Source organism: Pan troglodytes, chromosome 13, assembly GCF_028858775.2.
Source record: "Pan troglodytes isolate AG18354 chromosome 13, NHGRI_mPanTro3-v2.0_pri, whole genome shotgun sequence".
NCBI lineage: Eukaryota > Metazoa > Chordata > Mammalia > Primates > Hominidae > Pan > Pan troglodytes.
This window is the reverse complement of record NC_072411.2, coordinates 6,035,929-6,052,549: the sequence shown is the minus strand read 5'-3', so window position 1 is coordinate 6,052,549 and position 16,621 is coordinate 6,035,929.

Below are 16,621 nucleotides of genomic sequence, written 5' to 3'. Positions count from 1 at the left end.
CATGTTTATACAGATAGCGGTGAAGATATTTCCATGTTTATACAGATAGCGGTGTATATATTTCCATGTTTACAGAGATAGCGGTGTAGATATTTCCATCTTTGCACAGATTGCGGTGTAGATATTTCCATCTTTACACATATAGCTCTGAAGATATTTCCAAGTTTACACAGATAGCTGTGTAGATATTACCATGTTTACAGAGATAGCAATGTAGATATTTCCATGTTTATACAGATAGCGATGTTGGTATTTCTATGTTTATACAGATAGCGGTGTAGATATTTCCATGTTTATACAGTTCCCGGTGTAGATATTTCCATATTTATACAGATAGCAGTGTAGATATTTCCATGTTTATACAGATAGTGGTTTAGATATGTCCATGTTTATACAGATGGAGGTGTAGATAGTTTCATGTTACTGGAGATAGCGGTGTCCATATTTTAATGTTTATAGAGATGGCGGTGTAGATATTTCCATGTTTATTGAGATGGTGGTGTAGATATTTCCATGTTTATACAGATGGCTGTGTAGATATTTCCATGTTTATACAGATGGCAGTGTAGCTATTTCCATGTTTATAGAGATGGTGGTGTAGATATTTCCATGTTTATATAGATGATTCTGTAGCTAGTTGCATGTTTACACAGATGGCGGTGTAAATATTTCCATGTTTATAGAGATTAAGGTTTATATATTTCCATGTTTATAGAGATAACCGCGTAGGTATTTCCATGTTTATAGAGTTAGCGGAGTAGATATTTCCATGTTTATAAAGATAGCGGTGTAGATATTTCCATGGTTACAGAGATAGCGTTGTAGATATTTCCATATTCATACAGATAGCGGTGTAGATATTTCCATGTTTATACAAATGGTGGTGTAGGTATTTCCTTGTTTATACAGATAACGGTGTAGATATTTCCATATTTATGCAGATAGCGGTGTAGATATTTCCATGTTTACAGAGATAGCGGTGTAGATATTTCCATGTTTGCACAGATTGCGTTGTGGATATTTCCATCTTTACACTGATAGCTGTGTAGATATTTCCAAGTTTACATAGATAGCTGTGTAGATATTTCAATGTTTACACAGATAGCGTTGTAAATATTTCCCTGTTTATACAGGAAGCGGTGTAGATTTTTCCATGTTTATACAGATAGCGGTGCTGGTATTTCAATGTTCATACAGATAGAGGTATAGATATTTCTATGTTTATACAGCTCGCGGTGTGGATATTTCCATCTTTATACAGATGGCCGTGTAGATATTTCCATGTTTATACAGATAGTGTGTAGATATTTCCTTGTTTATACAGACGGCGGTGTAGATAGTTCCATGTTTCTGGAGATGGCGGTGTACGTATTTTCATGTTCATAGTGATGGCAGTGTTGATATTTCCATGTTTATAGAGTTAGCGGTGTAGATATTTCCATGTTTTTACAGATGGCGGTGTTGATATTTCCATCTATACACAGATGGCCGTGTAGATATTTCCATGTTTATACAGATGGCGGCGTAGATATTTCAATGGACATGCAGATGGCGGTGTAGTTATTTCCATGTTTATACAGATAGCGGTGTAGATATTTCCATGTTTACACAGATGGTGGTGTAGATATTTCCGTATTTATACACATGGTGGAGTAGATACTTCCATCTTTATGGAGATGGCAGTGTAGATATTTTCATGTTTATAGAGATGGCGGTGTAGATATTTCCATATTTCTAGAGACAGCGGTGTAGTTATATCCATGTTCATAGAGATAGCAATGAGGATATTTCCACGTTTATACAGATAGCAGTGTAGATATTTCCATTTTTATAGAGATAGCGGTTTAGATATTTCATACTTACACAGATAGCGGTGTAGATATTTCCATGTTTATACAGATTGCGGTGTAGATATTTCCATGTTTATACACATGACTGTGTAGGTATTTCCATGTTTTTACTGATGGCTTTGTAGATATTTCCATGTTTATAGAGATACCGGTGCAGATATTTCCATGTTTATACAGATAGCGGTGTAAATATTTCCATGTTTATACAGATCGTGGTATAGATATTTCCATGTTTATACAGATACCGGTGTAGATATTTACATGTTTATAGAGACCGCAATGTAGGTATTACCATGTTTATAGAGATACCGGTGTAGGTATTTCCATGTTTGTACAGATGGCGGTGTTGATGTTTCCATCTATACACAGATTGCCGTGTAGGTATTTTCATGTGTATACAGATGGCATTGTAGATATTTCCATGTTTATACAAATGGTGGTGTAGATATTTCCATGTTTATACAGATGACTGTATAGGTATTTCCATGTTTTTACAGGTGGCATTGTAGATATTTCCATGTTTATAGAGATAGCAGTGTAGATATTTCCATGTTTATACAGATGGCGGTGTAGATATTTCCATGTTCATAGAGATAGCGGTGTAGATATTTCCGTATTTATGCAGATAACTGTGTAGATATTTCCATGTTTTTACAGATAGCCGTGTAAATATTTCCATGTTTATACAGATCACGGTGTAGATATTTCCATGTTTATAGAGATAGCGGTGTAGATATTTCCATGTTTATACAGATAGCGGTGTAGATATTTCCATGTTTATACAGACTGTGGTGTAGATATTTCCGTGTTTATACAGATAGTGGTGCAGATATTTCCATGTTTGTACAGATGGCGGTGTTGATATTTCCATCTATACACAGATGACCGTGTAGATATTTCCATGTTTATACAGATGGCGGCAGAGATATTTCTATGGATATGTAGATGGCGGTGTAGATATTTCCATGTTTATACAGATAGTGGTGTACATATTTCCATGTATATACACATGGCTGTGTAGATATTTCCAGGTTTATACAGATGGCGGTGTAGATATTTCCATATTTATACAGATAACTTTGTAAGTATTTCCATGTTTATACAGATGGCGGTGTACATATTTCGATGTTCATAGAGATAGCAGTGGAGATATTTGCAAGTTCATACAGATAGCAGTGTAGATATTTCCATTTGCAAGTTCATACAGATAGCAGTGTAGATATTTCCATGTTTATACTGATCGCGTTGTAGATATTTCCATGTTTATACAGATGGCGGTGTAGATATTTCCATATTTATACAGTTGTCTGTGTAGATATTTCCATGTGTATACAGATGGTATTGTAGGTATTTCCATGTTCATACAGATGGTGGTGTAGATATTTCCATGTTTATTCGGATGACTGTGTAGATATTTCCATGTTTTTACAGATGGCAGTGTAGATATTTCAATGTTTACAGAGATGGCGCTGTAGATATTTCCATGTTTATACAGATAAAGGTGGAGATATTTCCATGTTTATACAGACAGCAGTGGAGATATTACCATGTTTATACACATAGCGGTGTAAATATTTCCATCTTTATAGAGACAGCAGGGTAGGTATTTCCATGTTTATATAGATAGCGGTGCGGATATTTCCAGGTTTATACAGATGCCTATGCAGATATTTCCATATTTTTACAGAGGGCTGTGTAGATATTTCCATGTTTATAGAGATAGCAGTGTAGATATTTCCATGTTTATACAGATGGAGGTATAGATATTTCCAAGTTTATAGAGATAGCTATGTAGAGATTTCCATGTTTATGCAGATAGCGGTGTAGATATTTCCATGTTTATACAGATCACGGTGTAGATATTTCCATGTTTATACAGATCGCGGTGTAGATATTTCCATGTTTATGCAGATCGCAGTTTAGATATTTCCATGGTTATACAGATAGCGGTGTAGATATTTCCATGTTTATACAGATAGCGCTGTAGATATTTCCATGTTTATACAGATGGCATTGTAGATATTTCAATGTTTATAGAGATGGCAGTGTAGATATTTCCATGTTTATAGAGGCAGCGGTGTAGATATATCCATGTTCATAGAGATAGCAGCGAGGATATTTCCATGTTTATACAGATAGCATTGTAGATATTTCCATTTTTATAGAGATAGCGGTTTAGATATTTCATATTTATACAGATAGCGGTTTAGATATTTCCATGTTTATACTCATGACTGTGTAGGTATTTCCATGTTTATACAGATGGCTTTGTAGATATTTCCATGTTTATAAAGATAGCGGTGTAGATATTTCCATATTTATACAGATAACGGTGTAGAAATTTCCATGTTTATACAGACCACAATGTAGGTATTTCCACGTTTATACAGATCACGGTGTAGATATATCCATGTTAATAAAGATAGCAGTGTAGATGTTTCCATGTTTATACAGATAGCGGTGTAGATATTTCCATGTTTATACAGATAGCGGTACAGATATTTCCATGTTTACAGAGATAGCAGTGTAGACATTTCCATATTTGCGCATATTGCGGTGAAGATATTTCCATCTTTACACAGATAGCGGTGTAGATATTTCCATGTTTACTCAGATAACTGTGAAGATATTCCCATGTTTACACAGATAGTGTTGTAGATATTTCCATGTTTATACAGGTAGCGGTGTGGATATTTCCATGTTTACAAAGATATTAGTGTAGATATTTCCATGTTTATAGAGATAGTGCTGGGGATATTTCCATGTTTATTCAGATAGCGATGTAGATATTCCCGTGTTTATACAGATAGCGGTGCAGATATTTTCATGTTTATACAGATAGCGTTGGAGATATTTCCATGTTTATACACATAGCGGTGTAGATATTTCAATGTTTATAGAGATAGCGTTGGAGATATTTCCATGTTTATACAGATAGCGGTGGGTGTATTTCCATGTTTATTCACAAGGCGGTGTTGATATTTCCAAGTTTATAAAGATAGTGGTGTAGATATTTCCATGTTTACAGATAGCGGTGTACATATTTCCATGTTTATACAGTTGGCTGTGTAGATATTTCCATGTGTATACAGATGGCAGTGTAGATATTTCCATGTTTATACAGATGGAGGTGTAGATATTTCCAACTTTATACAGAAGACTCTGTAGATATCTTCATGTTTTTACAGATGGCGGTGTAGATATTTCCATGTTTATACAGATAGCGATGTCGCTATTTCTATGTTTATACAGATAGCATTGTAGCTATTTCTATGTTTATAGAGATAGCTGTCTAGATATTTCCATGTTTATACAGATAGCGGTGTAGACATTACCATGTTTATACAGATAGCAGTGTAGATATTTCCATGTTTATACAGATAGTGGTGTAGATGTTTCCATGTTTATACAGATGACAGTGTAGGTATTTCCATGTTTCTACAGATGGCGGTGTAGATATTTCCATGTTTATAGAGATAGCCATGTAGATATTTCCATGTTTATAAAGATAGCGGTGTAGGCAAATCCATGTTTATAGAGATAGCGGTGTAGTCGTTTCCGTGTTTTTTCAGATCTTGGTGTAGATATTTCCATGTTTATACAGATAGCGGTGTAGATATTTCCATGTTTATACACATAACGGGGTAGATATTTCCATGTTTACGGAGACAGCGGTGTAGATATTTTGATATTCGCACAGATTGTGGTGTACATGTTTTCATCTTTCACATAAAGAGGTGTACATATTTCCATGTTTACACAGAGAGCTGTTTAGATATTTCCATGTTTCCACAGATATTGTTGTAGATATTTCCATGTTTATACAGATAGCGGTGTAGATATTTCCATGTCTATAGAGATAGCGGTGTAGGTATTTCTATTTTATACAGATAACTGTGTAGATATTTACATGTTTATACAGATAGCGGTGTAGATATTTCCATGTTTATACAGACCGCGATGTAGATATTTCCATGTTTATACAGATAGCGGTGCAGATATTTCCATATTTGTACAGATGGCGGTGTTGATATTTCCATCTATACACAGATGACCGTGTAGATATTTCCATGTTTATACAGATGGCGGCACAGATATTTCTATGGATATGTAGATGGCGGTGTAGATATTTCCATGTTTATACAGAGAGCGGTATAGTTATTTCCATGTTTATATAGATAGCGGTGTAGATATTTCCATGTATATACACATGGCTGTGTAGATATTTCCATGTTTATACAGATGGCGGTGTAGATATTTCCATGTTTATACAGACAACTTTGTAAGTATTTCCATGTTTTTACAGATGGCGGTGTAGATGTTTTGATGTTTATAGAGATAGCAGTGGAGATATTTCCATGTTTATACAGATAGCGGTGTAGATATTTCCATGTTTATAATGATCACGGTGTAGATATTTCCATGTTTATACAGATGGCGGTGTAGGTATTTCCATATTTATACAGATGTCTGTGTAGATATTTCCATGTGTATACAGATGCTATTGTTGGTATTTCCATGTTTATACAGATGGTGGTGTAGATATTTCCATGTTTATTCGAATGACTGTGTAGATATTTCCATTTTTTTACAGATGGCAGTGTAGATATTTCAATGTTTATAGAGATGGCGCTGTAGACATTTCCATGTTTATACAGATAAAGGTGGAGATTTTTCCATGTTTATACAGACAGCACTGAAGATATTACCATGTTTATACACATAGCGGTGTACATATTTCCATGTTTATAGAGACAGCAGTGTAGGTATTTCCATGTTTATACAGATAGCGTTGCGGATATTTCCATGTTTATACAGATGGCTTTGCAGGTATTTCCTTATTTATAGAGATAGCGGTGTAGATATTTCCATGTTTATACAGATAGCGGTGTAAATATTTCCATGTTTATACAGACTGCAGTGTAGATATATCCATGTTTACACAGATAGCAGTGTAGTTATTTCCATGTCTGTACAGATGGCGGTGTTGATGTTTCCATCTATACACAGATTGCCGTGTAGGTATTTCCATGTGTATACAGATGGCATTGTAGATGTTTCCATGTTTATACAGATGGTGGTGTAGATATTTCCATGTTTCTACAGATGGCCTTGCAGGTATTTCCATGTTTATGCAGATAACGGTGTAGATATTTCCATGTTTATACAGATAGCGGTGTAAATATTTCCATGTTTATAGAGATCACGGTGTAGATATTTCCATGTTTATAGAGATAGTGGTGTAGATATTTCCATGTTTCTACAGATAGCGGTTTAGATATTTCCATGGCTATACAGTCCGCGGTGTAGATATTTCCATGTTTATACAGATTGCGGGGCAGATATTTCCATGTTTGTACAGATGGCGTTGCTAATATTTCCAAGTATACACAGACGACCGTGTAGATATTTCCATGTTTATACAGATGGCAGCACAGATATTTCCATGGATATATATATGGCGGTGTAGATATTTCCATGTTTATACAGATAGCGGTGTAGTTATTTCCATATTTATGTAGATAGCGGTGTAGATATTTCCATGTATATACACATGGCTGTGTAGATATTTCCATGTTTATACAGATGGTGGTGTAGATATTTCCATCTTTATACAGATGGTGGTGTAGATATTTCCATGTTTATGCAGATAGCGGTGAAGATATTTCCATGTTTATTCAGATGGCGGTGAAGATATTTCCATGTTTATACAGATGGTGTAGATATTTCCATGTTTACCCTGATAGTGTTGTAGATATTTTCATGTTTATACAGATAGCGGTGTAGATATTTCCATGTTTATAGAGATAGCGGTGTAGATATTTCCATGTTTATACAGTTACCGGTGCAGATATTTACATGTTTATAGAGATAGCGGTGTAAATATTTCCATGTTTGCCCAGATTGCGGTGCAGATATTTCCATCTTTACAAAAATAGCGGTGTAGATATTTCCATGTTTTCACAGATAGCTGTGTAGACATTTCCATGTTTACACTGATAGCGTTGAAGATATTTCCATGTTTATACTGATAGCGGTGTAGATATTTCCATGACTATAGAGATAGCTGTGTAGATGTCACCATGTTTATACAGATGAGTGTGTAGGTATTTCCATGTTTATACAGATTGCGGTGTAGATATTTGCATGTTTTTACAGATGGCGGCGTAGTTATTTCCATGTATATACAGATAGCGGTGTGGATATTTCCATGTTTATACAGACAGTGGTGTAGATATTACCATGTTTACACAGATAGCGGTTTAGATATTTCCATCATTGCACAGATTGCGGTGTAGATATATCCATCTTTACAAAGATAGCGGTGTAGATATTTCCATGTTTACATAGATTGCGGTGTAGAAATTTTCATGTTTACACAGATAGTGGTGTAGATGTTTCCATGTTTATACAGATAACTGTGTAGGTATTTCCCTGTTTATTCAGATGGCAGTGTAGATATTTCTATTTTTATACATAGAGCGGTGCAGATATTTTCATGTTTATACAGATGGCGGTATAGATATTTCCATTTTATATAGATCGTGGTGTATATGTTTCCAAGTTTATAGAGATAGCGGTGTACATATTTCCATGTTTACACAGATAGCTGTGTAGATATTTCCATGTTTAGAGATATAGTGTTGTAGATTTTTCCACGTTTATACAGACAGCGGTGTAGATATTTCCATGTTTATACAGATAGCGGTGTAGATGTTTCCATGTTTATAGAGATAGGGGTGGAGATATTTCCACGTTTATACAGATCGTGGTGTAGATATTTCCATGTTTATGGAGATAGCGGTGTAGTTATTTCCATATTTATACAGATAGCGTTGTAGATATTTCCATGTTTATTCAGAAGGTGGTGTAGTTATTTCCATGTTTATACAGATGGTGATGTAGATATTTCCATGTTTATACTGACAGTGGTGTAGATATTTCTATGTTTATACAGATAGTGGTGTAGATATTTCCATGTTTATACAGATAGCGGTGTCGATATTTCCATGTTTATTCAGAAGGCGGTGTAGTTATTTCCATGTTTATACAGATGGTGGTGTAGATATTTCCATGTTTATACTCACAGTGGTGTAGATATTTCTATGTTTATACAGATAGTGGTGTAGATATTTCCAAGTTTATACAGATAGCGCTGTAGATATCTCCATGTTTAGAGAGATGGTGGTGTAGATAATTCCATATTTGCGCAGATTGCGGTGTAGATATTTCCATCTTTACACAGATAGCAGTGTACATATTTCCATGTTTACACAGATAGCTGTGTAGATATTTCCATGTTTACAAAGATAGTGTTGTAGATACTTCCATGTTTATACAGATAGCGTTGTAGGTATTTCCATGTTTATACAGATAGCGGTGGAGATCTTTCCATGTTTATACAGATGGCCATGGAGATATTTCCCTCTTTATACAGATGGCGGTGTAGATAATTCCAAGATTATACAGATAGGGCTGTAGATATTTCCATGTTTATACAGATATTGCTGTAGATATTTCCATGTTTATTCTGATCACGTTGTAGATATTTCCATGTTTATACAGATGGTGGTGTAGATATTTCCATATTTATACAGATGTCTGTGTAGATATTTCCATGTGAATACAGATGGTATTGTTGGTTTTTCCATGTTTATACAGATGATGGTGTAAATATTTATATGTTTATTCGGATGACTGTGTAGATATTTCCATGTTTTTACAGATGGCAGTGTAGATATTTCAATGTTTATAGAGATAGCGTTGTAGATATTTCCATATTTATACAGATAACGGAGTAGATATTTCCATGTTTATACAGATAACAGTGTAAATATTTCCATGTTTATACAGATCACAGTGTAGGTATTTCCAGGTTTATAGACATAGCAGTGTAGATATTTCCATGTTTATACAGATAGCAGTGTAAATATTTCCATGTTTATACAGATCACGATGTAGATATTTCCAGGTTTATAGAGATAGCAGTGTAGATATTTCCATGTTTATACAGATAGCGGGTTAGCTATTTCCATGTTTATACAGACCGCAGCATACATATTTCCATGTTTATACAGATAGCGAAGCAGATATTTCCATGTTTGTACAGATGGCGGTGTTGATATTTCCATCTATACACAGATGACCGTGTAGATATTTCCATGTTTATACAGAAGGCGGCGCAGATATTTCCATGGATATGTAGAAGGCGGTCTAGATATTTCCATGTTTATACAGATAGCGTTGTAGATATTTCCATGTATATACAGATGGCTGTGTAGATATTTCCATGTTTATACAGATGGCTGTGTAGATATTTCCATGTTTATACAGATGACTTTGTAGGTATTTCCATGCTTATACAGATGGCGGTGTAGGTATTTCCATGTTTATAGAGATAGCTGTGTAGATATTTCCATGTTTATACAGATAGCGGTGTAGATATTTCCATGTTTATACAGATCGCGGTGTAGATATTTCCATGTTTATACAGACAGCAGTGGAGATATTTCCATGTTTATACACATAGCCGTGTAGATATTTCCATGTTTATAGAGACAGCGGTGTACGTATTTCCATGTTTATACAGATAGCGGTGCAGATATTTCCATGTTTATACAGATGCCTATGCAGATATTTCCATATTTATACAGAGGGCTCTGTAGATATTTCCATGTTTATACAGATGGCAGTGTAGTTTTTTCCATGTTCCTACACATGACTGTGTAGGTATTCCCATGTATATACAGATGGCTTTGTAGATATTTCCATGTTTATAGAGATAGCGGTGTAGATATTTCCATGTTTATACAGATAGCGGTGTAAATATTTCCATGTTTATACAGATCGTGGTGTAGATATTTCCATGTTTATACAGACACCGGTGTGGAAATTTCCATGTTTATACAGACCGCAGTGTAGATATTTCCATGTTTATACAGATAGCGGTGTAGATATTTCCATGTCTGTACAGATGGCGGGGTTGATGTTGCCGTCTATACACAGATTGCCGTGTAGGTATTTCCTTGTGTATACAGATGGCATTGTAGATATTTCCATGTTTATACAGATGGCAGTGTAGATTTTTCCGTGTTCCTACACATGACTGTGTAGGTATTTCCATGTTTATACAGATGGCTTTGTAGATATTTCCATGTTTATAGAGATAGCGGTGTAGATATTTCCATGTTCATACAGATGGCGGTGTAGATATTTCCATGTTTATAGGGATAGCGTTGTAGATATTTCCATATTTATACAGATAACGGTGTAGATATTTCCATGTTTATACAGATAGCGTTGAAAATATTTCCATGTTTATACAGATCGTGGTGTAGATATTTCCATGTTTATACAGATACCGGTGTAGAAATTTCCATGTTTATACAGACCGCAGTGTAGATATTTCCATGTTTATACAGATAGCGGTGTAGATATTTCCATGTTTGTACAGATGGCGGTGTTGATGTTTCCATCTATACACAGATTGCCGTGTAGTTATTTCCATGTGTATACAGATGGCATTGTAGATATTTCCATGTTTATACAGATGGTGGTGTAGATATTTCCATGTTTATGCAGATGACTGTATAGGTATTTCCATGTTTTTACAGATGGCATTGTAGATATTTCCATGTTTATAGAGATAGCAGTGTAGATATTTCCATGTTCATACAGATGGCGGTGTAGATATTTCCATGTTTATAGAGATAGCAGTGTAGATATTTCCATGTTTATACAGATAGCAGTGTAAATATTTCCATGTTTATAGAGATCACGGTGTAGATATTTCCAGGTTTATAGAGATAGCAGTGTAGATATTTCCATTTTATACACATAGCGGGTTAGATATTTCCATGTTTATACAGACCGCGGTGTAGATATTTCCATGTTTATACAGATAGCGGTGCAGATATTTCCATGTTTGTACAGATGGCGGTGTTGATATTTCCATCTATACACAGATGACCGTGTAGATATTTCCATGTTTATACAGAAGGCGGCGCAGATATTTCCATGGATATGTAGAAGGCGGTGTAGATATTTCCATGTTTATACACATAGCGGTGTACATATTTCCATGTTTATAGAGACAGCGGTGTAGGTATTTCCATGTTTATACAGATAGCGGTGCAGATATTTCCATGTTTATACAGATGCCTATGCAGATATTTTCATATTTATACAGAGGGCTCAGTAGATATTTCCATGTTTATACAGATGACAGTGTAGATTTTTCCATGTTCCTATACATGACTGTGTAGATATTTCCATGTTTGTACAGATGGCTTTGTAGATATTTCCATGTTTATAGAGATAGCGGTGTAGATATTTCCATGTTTATACAGATAGCGGTGTAAATATTTCCATGTTTATACAGATCGTGGTGTACATATTTCCATGTTTATACAGATTCCGGTGTGGAAATTTCCATGTTTATACAGACCGCAGTGTAGATATTTCCATGTTTATACAGATAGCGGTGTAGATATTTCCATGTCAGTACAGATGGCGGTGTTGATGTTTCCATCTATACACAGATTGCCGTGTAGGTATTTCCATGTGTATACAGATGGCATTGTAGATATTTCCATGTTTATAAAGATGGTGGTGTAGATATTTCCATGTTCATACAGATGACGGTATAGTTATTTCCATGTTTTTACAGATGGCATTGTAGATATTTCCATGTTTATAGAGATATAAGTGTAGATATTTCCATGTTTATACAGATGGCGGTGTAGATATTTCCATGTTTATAGAGATAGCGGTGTAGATATCTCCATATTTATACAGATAACGGTGTAGATATTTCCATGTTTATACAGATTGCAGTGTAAATATTTCCATGTTTATACATATCACGGTGTAGATATATCCAGGTTTATAGAGATAGCAGTGTAGATATTTCCATGTTTATACAGACAGCGGTTTAGCTATTTCCATGTTTATACAGACCGCGGTGTAGATAATTCCATGTTTATACAGATAGCAGTGCAGATATTTCCATGTTTGTACAGATGGCGGTGTTGATATTTCCATCTATACACAGATGACCGTGTAGATATTTCCATGTTTATACAGAAGGCCGCGCAGATATTTCCATGGATATGTAGAAGGCGGTGTAGATATTTCCATGTTTATACAGATTCCTGTGTAGATATTTCCATGTTTATACAGATGGCTGTGTAGATATTTCCATGTTTATACAGATGACTTTGCAGGTATTTCCATGTTTATACAGATGGCGGTGTAGGTATTTCCATGTTTATAGAGATAGCTGTGTAGATATTTCCATGTTTATACAGATAGTGGTGTAGATATTTCCATGTTTATACGGATCGCGGTGTAGATATTTCCATGTTTATACAGACAGCAGTGGGGATATTTCCATGTTTATACACATAGCGGTGTACATATTTCCATGTTTATAGAGACAGCGGTGTAGGTATTTCCATGTTTATACAGATAGCGGTGCAGATATTTCCATGTTTATACAGATGCCTATGCAGATATTTCCATATTTATACAGAGGGCTCTGTAGATATTTCCACGTTTATACAGATGGCGGTGTAGATTTTTCCATGTTCCTACACATGACTTTGTAGGTATTTCCATGTTTATACAGATGGCTCTGTAGATATTTCCATGTTTATAGAGATAGCGGTGTAGATATTTCCATGTTTATACAGATAGCGGTGTAAATATTTTCATGTTTATACAGATCGTGGTGTAGATATTTCCATGTTTATACAGATACCGGTGTAGAAATTTCCATGTTTATACAGACCGCAGTGTAGATATTTCCATGTTTATACAGATAGCGGGGTAGATATTTCCATGTCTGTACAGATGGCGGTGTTGATGTTTCCATCTATACACAGATTGCCATGTAGGTATTTCCATGTGTATACAGATGGCATTGTAGATATTTCCATGTTTATACAGATGGTGGTGTAGATATTTCCATGTTCATACAGATGACTGTATGGGTATTTCCATGTTTTTACAGATGGCATTGTAGATATTTCCATGTTTATAGAGATATAAGTGTAGATATTTCCATGTTTATACAGATGGCGGTGTAGATATTTCCATGTTCATAGAGATAGCTGTGTAGATATTTCCATATTTATACAGATAACGGTGTAGATATTTCCATGTTTATACAGATAGCAGTGTAAATATTTCCATGTTTATACAGATCACGGTGTAGATATTTCCAGGATTATAGAGATAGCAGTGTAGATATTTCCATGTTTATACAGATAGCGGTTTACCTATTTCCATGTTTATACAGACTGCGGTGTAGATATTTCCATGTTTATACAGATAGCGGTGCAGATATTTCCATGTTTGTACAGATGGCGGTGTTGATATTTCCATCTATACACAGATGACCGTGTAGATATTTCCATGTTTATACAGAAGGCGGCGCAGATATTTCCATTGATATGTAGAAGGCGGTGTAGATATTTCCATGTTTATACAGATAGCGGTGTAGAGATTTCCATGTATATACAGATGGCTGTGTAGATATTTCCATGTTTATACAGATGGCTGTGTAGATATTTCCATGTTTATACAGATGACTTTGTAGATATTTCCATGTTTATACAGATGGCGTTGAAAATATTTCCATGTTTATACAGATCGTGGTGTAGATATTTCCATGTTTATACAGATACCGGTGTAGAAATTTCCATGTTTATACAGACCGCAGTGTAGATATTTCCATGTTTATACAGATAGCGGTGTAGATATTTCCATGTTTGTACAGATGGCGGTGTTGATGTTTCCATCTATACACAGATTGCCGTGTAGGTATTTCCATGTGTATACAGATGGCATTGTAGATATTTCCATGTTTATACAGATGGTGGTGTAGATATTTCCATGTTTATGCAGATGACTGTATAGGTATTTCCATGTTTTTACAGATGGCATTGTAGATATTTCCATGTTTATAGAGATAGCAGTGTAGATATTTCCATGTTCATACAGATGGCGGTGTAGATATTTCCATGTTTATAGAGATAGCGTTGTAGATATTTCCACATTTATACAGATAACGGTGTAGATATTTCCATGTTTATACAGACAGCGGTTTAGCTATATCCATGTATATACAGATGACTGTATAGGTATTTCCATGTTCTTACAGATGGCATTGTAGATATTTCCATGTTTATAGAGATAGCAGTGTAGATATTTCCATGTTTATACAGATAGCACTGTAAATATTTCCATATTTATACAGATCACGGTGTAGATATTTCCAGGTTTATAGAGATAGCAGTGTAGATGTTTCCATGTTTATACAGATAGCGGTTTAGTTATTTCCATGTTTATACAGACCGCGGTGTAGATATTTCCAGGTTTATACAGATAGCGGTGCAGATATTTCCATGTTTGTACAGATGGCGGTGTTGATATTTCCATCTATGCACAGATGACCGTGTAGATATTTCCATGTTTATACAGAAGGCGGCGCAGATATTTCCATGGATATGTAGAAGGCGGTGTAGATATTTCCATGTTTATACAGATAGCGGTGTAGATATTTCCATGTATATACAGATGGCTGTGTAGATATTTCCATGTTTATACAGATGGCTGTGTAGATATTTCCATGTTTATACAGATGACTTTGTAGGTATTTCCATGTTTATACAGATGGCGGTGTAGGTATTTCCATGTTTATAGAGATAGCTGTGTAGATATTTCCATGTTTATACAGATAGTGGTGTAGATATTTCCATGTTTATACAGATGGCGGTGTAGTTATTTCCATGTTTATAGAGATATCGGTGTAGATATTTCCATATTTATACAGATAACGGTGTACATATTTCCATGTTTATACAGATAGCAGTGTAAATATTTCCATGTTTATACAGGTCATGGTGTAGATATTTCCAGGTTTATAGAGATAGCAGTGTAGATATTTCCATGTTTATACAGATAGCGGTTTAGCTATTTCCATGTTTATACAGACCGCGGTGTAGATATTTCCATGTTTATACAGATGGCAGGGCAGATATTTCCATGTTTGTACAGATGGCGGTGTTGATATTTCCATCTATACACAGATGACCGTGTAGATATTTCCATGTTTATACAGAAGGCGGTGCAGATATTTCCATTTATATGTAGAAGGCGGTGTAGATATTTCCATGTTTATTCAGATGGCTGTGTAGATATTTCCATGTTTCTACAGATGGCTGTGTAGATATTTCCATGTTTATACAGATGACTTTGTAGGTATTTCCATGTTTATACAGATGGCGGTGTAGGTATTTCCATGTTTTTAGAGATAGCTGTGTAGATATTTCGATGTTTATACAGATAGCGGTGTAGATATTTCCATGTTTATACAGATAGCGGGGTAGATATTTCCATGTCTGTACAGATGGCGGTGTTGATGTTTCCATCTCTACACAGATTGCCATGTAGATATTTCCATGTGTATACAGATGGCATTGTAGATATTTCCATGTTTATACAGATGGTGGTGTAGATATTTCCATGTTTATACAGATGACTGTATAGGTATTTCCATGTTTTTACAGATGACATTGTAGGTATTTCCATCTTTTTAGAGATAGCGGTGTAGATATTTCCATATTTATACAGATAACGGTGTAGATATTTCCATGTTTATACAGATAGCAGTGTAAATATTTGCATGTTTATGCAGATCACGGTGTAGATCTTTCCAGGTTTATAGAGATAGCAGTGTATATATTTCCATGTTTATACAGATAGCG